The sequence below is a fragment of the Elephantulus edwardii genome, unplaced genomic scaffold, assembly GCF_000299155.1.
Source record: "Elephantulus edwardii isolate Elephantulus edwardi_28Jun2011 unplaced genomic scaffold, EleEdw1.0 scaffold00050, whole genome shotgun sequence".
NCBI lineage: Eukaryota > Metazoa > Chordata > Mammalia > Macroscelidea > Macroscelididae > Elephantulus > Elephantulus edwardii.
In genome coordinates this window covers 15,155,836-15,161,945 of record NW_006399800.1, presented here as the reverse complement: position 1 = coordinate 15,161,945, position 6,110 = coordinate 15,155,836, and the positions used below count along the sequence as shown (strand labels likewise).

The 6,110-nt window shown below is 36.3% G+C and overlaps 2 pseudogenes; one reads left to right on the top strand and one right to left on the bottom strand.

The window, feature by feature from the left end:
- Positions 1-951: 951 nt before the first annotated feature.
- Positions 952-1,622, top strand: LOC102843787 (annotated as a pseudogene).
- A 3,282-nt stretch (positions 1,623-4,904) lies between these two features.
- The window catches only part of LOC102859672, a 3,618-nt pseudogene continuing 2,412 nt past the window's right edge, over positions 4,905-6,110 (bottom strand).

Genomic DNA, 6,110 nt, shown 5'->3' with positions numbered 1-6,110 from the left:
TGGTGGACATTTGGCTGTTTCCATGTTCTTTTTATTTTGAGTAGTGTTGCTATGAAAATTGATATACAAATTGCTATCTGTATCTTAGTTCTGTTTTCCTTTGGATATATTCCTAGCAGTAGTATAGCTTGGTCATATGCAATTTCTATGTTCAGCTTTTTTGAGGAAACACCAAACTTTTCCTTGAGTGGTTGAACCATTTTACAATCCCTCTAAGGGTGTAGAAGAGTTACAATCTCTCCACATCCTCTCCAACATTTATTACTGGCTGTCTGTTAAACTTTGCCACTGCTACTGAAGTGAGATGGTATATCATTGTAGTTTTTATTTTCATCTCTCTTATTGCCAATGATTTTGAGCACATTTTTTATGTGTTGACAAATTGCTTTTAAAAGACTATATAAAACTAAAATTCCCATTAGCAATACAGGCATTTTAATATAATCTCTTTAACTTTTAAATTAATCTGTATAATGTGTTGCTGCCATTGCCACAGTCATTTGCAATAGATTTTAGTAATACATCTATTATCATATTGACAGAGGGAATTCTGGTGGCTTTATGGTAAGGGGTTATACTGACAACCCCAAAATTTACTGTTTTAATCTACTGGCTCCTCTTTGGGAGAATGATGGGCCATCTCTTCCCATGTGATTTATTGTCTCTGAAAACCTGCTGAAGGGTCAACTATGAGTCAGTTCCAACACAATGGTATATAACAACAACAACAAGGCAAAAATTGAAAACAAATAAGTTTTAAAGTCTAAAATCTAAACAATAGACTGCGGCAAATGTAATAGAGTTTCCTCTCTGTGGTTAGGTTACAAAAGTCTTCTTTCTCAAATGGTGGGTTGTGGCCGCTGAGTAAGTGGCAGATAACGGCTGCTCACATGGGGAAGCTTTTTCTTGTCTCCCACTTTCTTCTCGCTGCCAGTGACCAAGCTCGCCAGCATGTCTGTGGTGCTACCCAACTGCTCACAGACCAGTTGGCCCCAGGGCACCAACCTATTCGGCAACAAGTACATCCAGAAAACTAAGCCACTCACCCTGGAGCGCACCATCAACCTACACCCTCTTACCAATTACACTTCTGGCACAAAAAAGCTCCTATATGAAAAGGACAGCTCTGTTGCAGCCCAATTTCAACACATTAGGGAAGAATTTGATAAAATTGGAATGAAGAGAAATGTAGAAGGAGTTCTGATTGTACATGAATACCACCTACCTCATGTGTTACTCCCATAGCTGGGAACAACCTTCTTCAAATTACCTGGTGGTGAACGTAATCCAGGAGAAGATGGAGTTGAAGGACTGTAACACCGAATGACCGAGATATTAGGTCGTCAGTATGGAATCCTGTAAGGCTAGGTCACTGATGACTGCATAGGTAACTGGTGGAGACCAAATTTTGAACCACCTCAGTATCCATACGTTCCTGCGCATATCATAAAACCTAAGGAACACAAGAAGTTGTTTCTGGTTCAACTCCAAGAGAAAGCCTTGTTTGCTGTTTCTAAAAATTGCAAGCTGGTAGCTGCACCATTGTTTAAATTGTATGACAATGCACCAGGATATGGACACATCATATGCTCTTGAGCAGTTTCAATTTTATATACAACTGAATTCTGTGCACTGGAGAAGTAAAAGCAACCGTCTCTGTTAGTACAACTATCAACAGTGTAGAATAAGAAATATGGTTGTAGTTGACAAGGATTGTTTTCATCTCTCCTGATCCCTCAATGCTCCCTAATTTCCATTATTTGAATAGTAAAGTTAATGAGAGTAACTAGATAGATAGTACTGTAAACATATATGATAATGTTTAATTCACTTTTGGTTCTATTATACTTTTTTGGTACAACATTAAACAAGTGGACTTCTATTTGTATTTTTAACTTCACGTTAAACTTCTAAAATTCTTACCAAAAAAAGTCTTTCTTTCTCCATGTAGCTCTTTTCACATGCTTGCCTTGATAAAGAGAGCCAGTTGACAAGGAAGAATTCTGGCCAATAACCAACAAAAAAGAACATGAGACACATAATCCAACAGTCTTTGAGGAAATGAATCGTAGGGGTGAGAAGTTGAGCTGTCAACATAAAGGTACGTGGTTCGGATCAATCAGCTGGTCTGTGGAGAGTCAGCTATGGGTGGCTTCTGACTTCATGGTACATAACAACTAAACAACAATATCCAGATGAGCTTTCAAGCACACCCTTTCACATTTGGACCATCAGGTAAAACTGCAGTCTAACTAGCATCTTCTTTGTAGCCTGGGAGAGTCCCTGCAGCTTAATACCCACTTAAATTGTGCCTGGAATCTTGACACATAGACACTGTGATATATAACAAATGAATATTGTGGATTTTTAAAAAAAGTTATTTTATATTGGTTTATTTACAAAGTTTGTATAAATTGTTTTTTACACCAAATCTTTCCCATTTCCTTCACATCCTTCTTTTTCACACATTTGATTATGCAACCCTATGATTAACCTCTCCCCCTTTGCCTATACTCTCCCCTGTTTCCCTCCATTCCCCTTGAATCCTCATACTCATTCTACAATAGTGATCTTATACAGTATTTGTCCTTAGAGGACCAAGTAATTTCACTTAGCATAATGCTATGCAGTCCCTCCCAAGTTGGGTAGTAGTGATTTTTACAAAATCTGACGTGCTGCATAGTATTCCATCATGTGAATGTGCCATAATTTCTCACTTCATTCAATTGTGGTTGGACATGTGGGCTGTTTCCATGTTCTTGTGATGGTGAATAACACTGCTATGAACATTGGTGTACAAGTTTCTGTTTGTGCCTTAGTTCTCATTTTCTCAGAGCATATTCTAAGTAGTGGAATAGCTGGGACATATGGAATTTCTATGTTTAGCTTTGTGAGAAGCATCAAACTACTTTTCAGAGTGGTTATACCATTTTAAACTCACAATAAAAATGTATGAGTTCTTATCTTGCCACATCCTCTCCAACATTTACTACTTGCTGTCATGTTAAACTTTGCCACTGATACTGGAGTGAGATGGTATCTTATTGTGGTTTTGATTTACATCTCTCTTATTGCCAGTGATTTTGAGCAACACTTCTTCACGTTTCTGTTGGCCATTTGAATATCTTCCTCTGTAAAAATTATTTCCGTGTCTTTTGCCCGTTTTGTATTTGGGTATCAGTCTTTTTCTTGTGGAAGCCCAGGAATATTCTGTAAACTTTTATTATAAAACTCTTGTCTGAGTTGATATTGCCAAATATTTGTTCCCATTTGGTAGGTTTTCTCTTAGCCCTGTTGGAACAAGTTTTTTTTTGTTTTGTTTTGCTTTAAATTATACTGGTTTATTTACAAAAATTTGAATGCAGTGTTTTTCCAAATAGATTCTTCTAAATTCTCTCACTCCTCCAACCCATTATATTGTACAACTCCATGATAAATCCCCCCTCCCCCTGCATATCCTTATCCCTCTGCTTCCCCCACCCCTTGGAGCTTTATACTCATTATGCAATAATAGTTTTGTAAAATATTTGTTCTTGTGGAACTGAGTTAGTTCACTCAGCATAATTCTTTCCAGTCCCTCTCAAGTTAGGTAGTAATTTACAAAATGATTGTTCCTGCATGCTGCATAGTATTCCATGGTATGAATGTACCACCACAACTTCTCAATCCATTCATTTGTGGTTGAACATCTGGGCTGTTTTCTTTTGTGGTAATATCTTTGCCTGGTTTTGGTATTAGGGTTACACTTGCTTTCTGAAATAACTGTATGAGTATTCCTTCTTTTTCAATTTTTTAAAAATAGTTTAAATAGAATTGGTGATAAAGCCTTTCTGAACATTTGGTAGAATTCAGCTGTGAAGCCATCTGGTCAAAGACTTTTCTTTTGGGGAATTCTTTTTATTACCATTTCAATTTCTTCTGAATAAGTTTTAAGGAATTTGTCCATTTCCTCTAGGTTTTTAAATTTATCTGAATAGAGCTTTTCATAGTATTCTGATATTATTGATTTCATTTCCTCTGGTTCTTAGGTGATGTCATCACATCTATCAATTCTTAATAGAGTTATCTGTGTCTTTTCTTTTTATTTTTTTCCTTTGGTAAGGTTTGCCAGTGGTTTGTCAATTTTATTGATACTTTAAAACCCAACTTTTGTCCTTATTGATGGTATCAATTGTTTTTCTAATTTCTATCCCATTGATTTCAGCTCTTGTCCTTAAAAATTACTTTTCTTCTAGAGGCCTAAGGCTTAGATAGTTGTTCTTTTTTAGTTGATGCAGGTGTTGAGTTAGATCATTGATTTTTCTTTTTTCTCCCTATTTTACATTTGTGCCTATTGCTATTAACTTCCCCCTGAATACTGCCTTAGCTGAATCCCAGAGGTTTGTGTATATATTGTATTTTAATTTTCATTTGTTTCAAGAAACTTTTTAAATTTCATTCTTTATTTCTTTTATAACCCAATCTTGTTCTAGTAGAAAGTTATTCAGTTTCCACATTGGTTGTTTTGTAAACTTTACCTTCCTCTCATTAATTTCTAGTTTTATGATATTTTTGTCTGAGAATACTTTGCATTAGTTCAATGGTTTTGAATTTGTTGAAGCTTGCTTTATGTCTTAATATTTGTTCAATTCTGGGGAATATATCATGTGCACTTGAGAAGAAAGTGAATTGAGTTTTAGTTGAGTGCAGTACCCTTAATACATCCACAAGGTTGAGTTAGCTGATTGTAGTTTAGACCTTCTGCATCTTTGTTGGGTTTCTTTTGGGTTAAACTACCCTTTGATGATAGTGGTGTGTTGTAATATCCTACCACTATTTTGGTGCTATTTCTTTCTTCAGTTCTGTTAACTGTTGTTTTCTGTATTCTGCGGGCCTATCATTTGGTGCATAAATGTTGGCCAAAGTTATGTCTTCTTGATCTGTACCTTTAATCTGTAGCCAGACAATGAATAAGGATGACAGAGAAAGAATTGACACCTTTGATCTGTGGTGTTGGAAAAGAGCACTGACTATCCCATGGGCAGCCAAGAGAATGAAAAGGTATGTCTTGGAGAGGGTGCAGCCACAGTGCTCTTTGGAGACAAGAATGATGCAGCTTTGCTTCACTTGTGTTGAGCATATTGCTCGGAGGATCTATTCCTTGGAGAAGGATATGATGCTGGGAAGGGTTGAAGGTTGCCAAAAGAGATGAAGACCCTCAACTAGGTGAACTGCCAAGGTGACTACAGCAATGGACTCTCGTGTTTTAGACAGTGTGAAAACAGCACAGCATAGATCAGGGTTCAAATTTTTTGTTCACAGGGTTTCTGTGAGTCATCCTTGATTCTATGGCACCTAATAAAAACAAGCATCTCTACTAGTTTGTTTAAACCATAAATTAAGGTCCCTACGTTTGCTCTTTGAACTGCCTTCAATATAGTTTTCAGTGTGGATGACATCTCAACATGAAGAAATCCTGACTAATGGGTCAATAGGCAACATCATGGTAGATGGAGAAAAGATTGAAATTGTCAATTATTTCGTCTTACTTGATTCTGCAATCAACATCCTTGGTAGCATCAGTCAAGCGATCAGGAGGTAGAATGCACTGGAAAAGTCTGCTGTCAAAGACCTCTCCACATTACTGAGAAGTGATGATGGTAGTCTGAAGACTAAGTGATACCTAATTCAGGCTATCATCTTCTCAATTACTTTTTATACATCTGAGAGCTGAACAATGAATAAGGATAACAGGATAAAACTTGATGGTTTTGAGTTGAGTACTCTACATTTTTTAATTTATTTAAGTATAACTTTTGATAGTATTCTGATATTTTCAATTTAATTTCATGCGGTTCTGTTGTGATGCCATCTATAATTTCTCTTTTTTTCTTTCACAAATTATTAGTTTATTACAGCATGAGGGATTATTACATAACAAACATGTTGTATCTAAAACATCCACAATCAATGCCCAGTAATGAAAACATATATTTGGGAGACACAATTCAATCCATGACACTGCTTAATTTTCTTAGTTGGCCACAAGTAACTCATTTGCATACTCCCAAATCATTATTTGGTGGGTGTTAAAAGCCCATACAAGACTGTTGTTGTTGTTGTTATGTGCC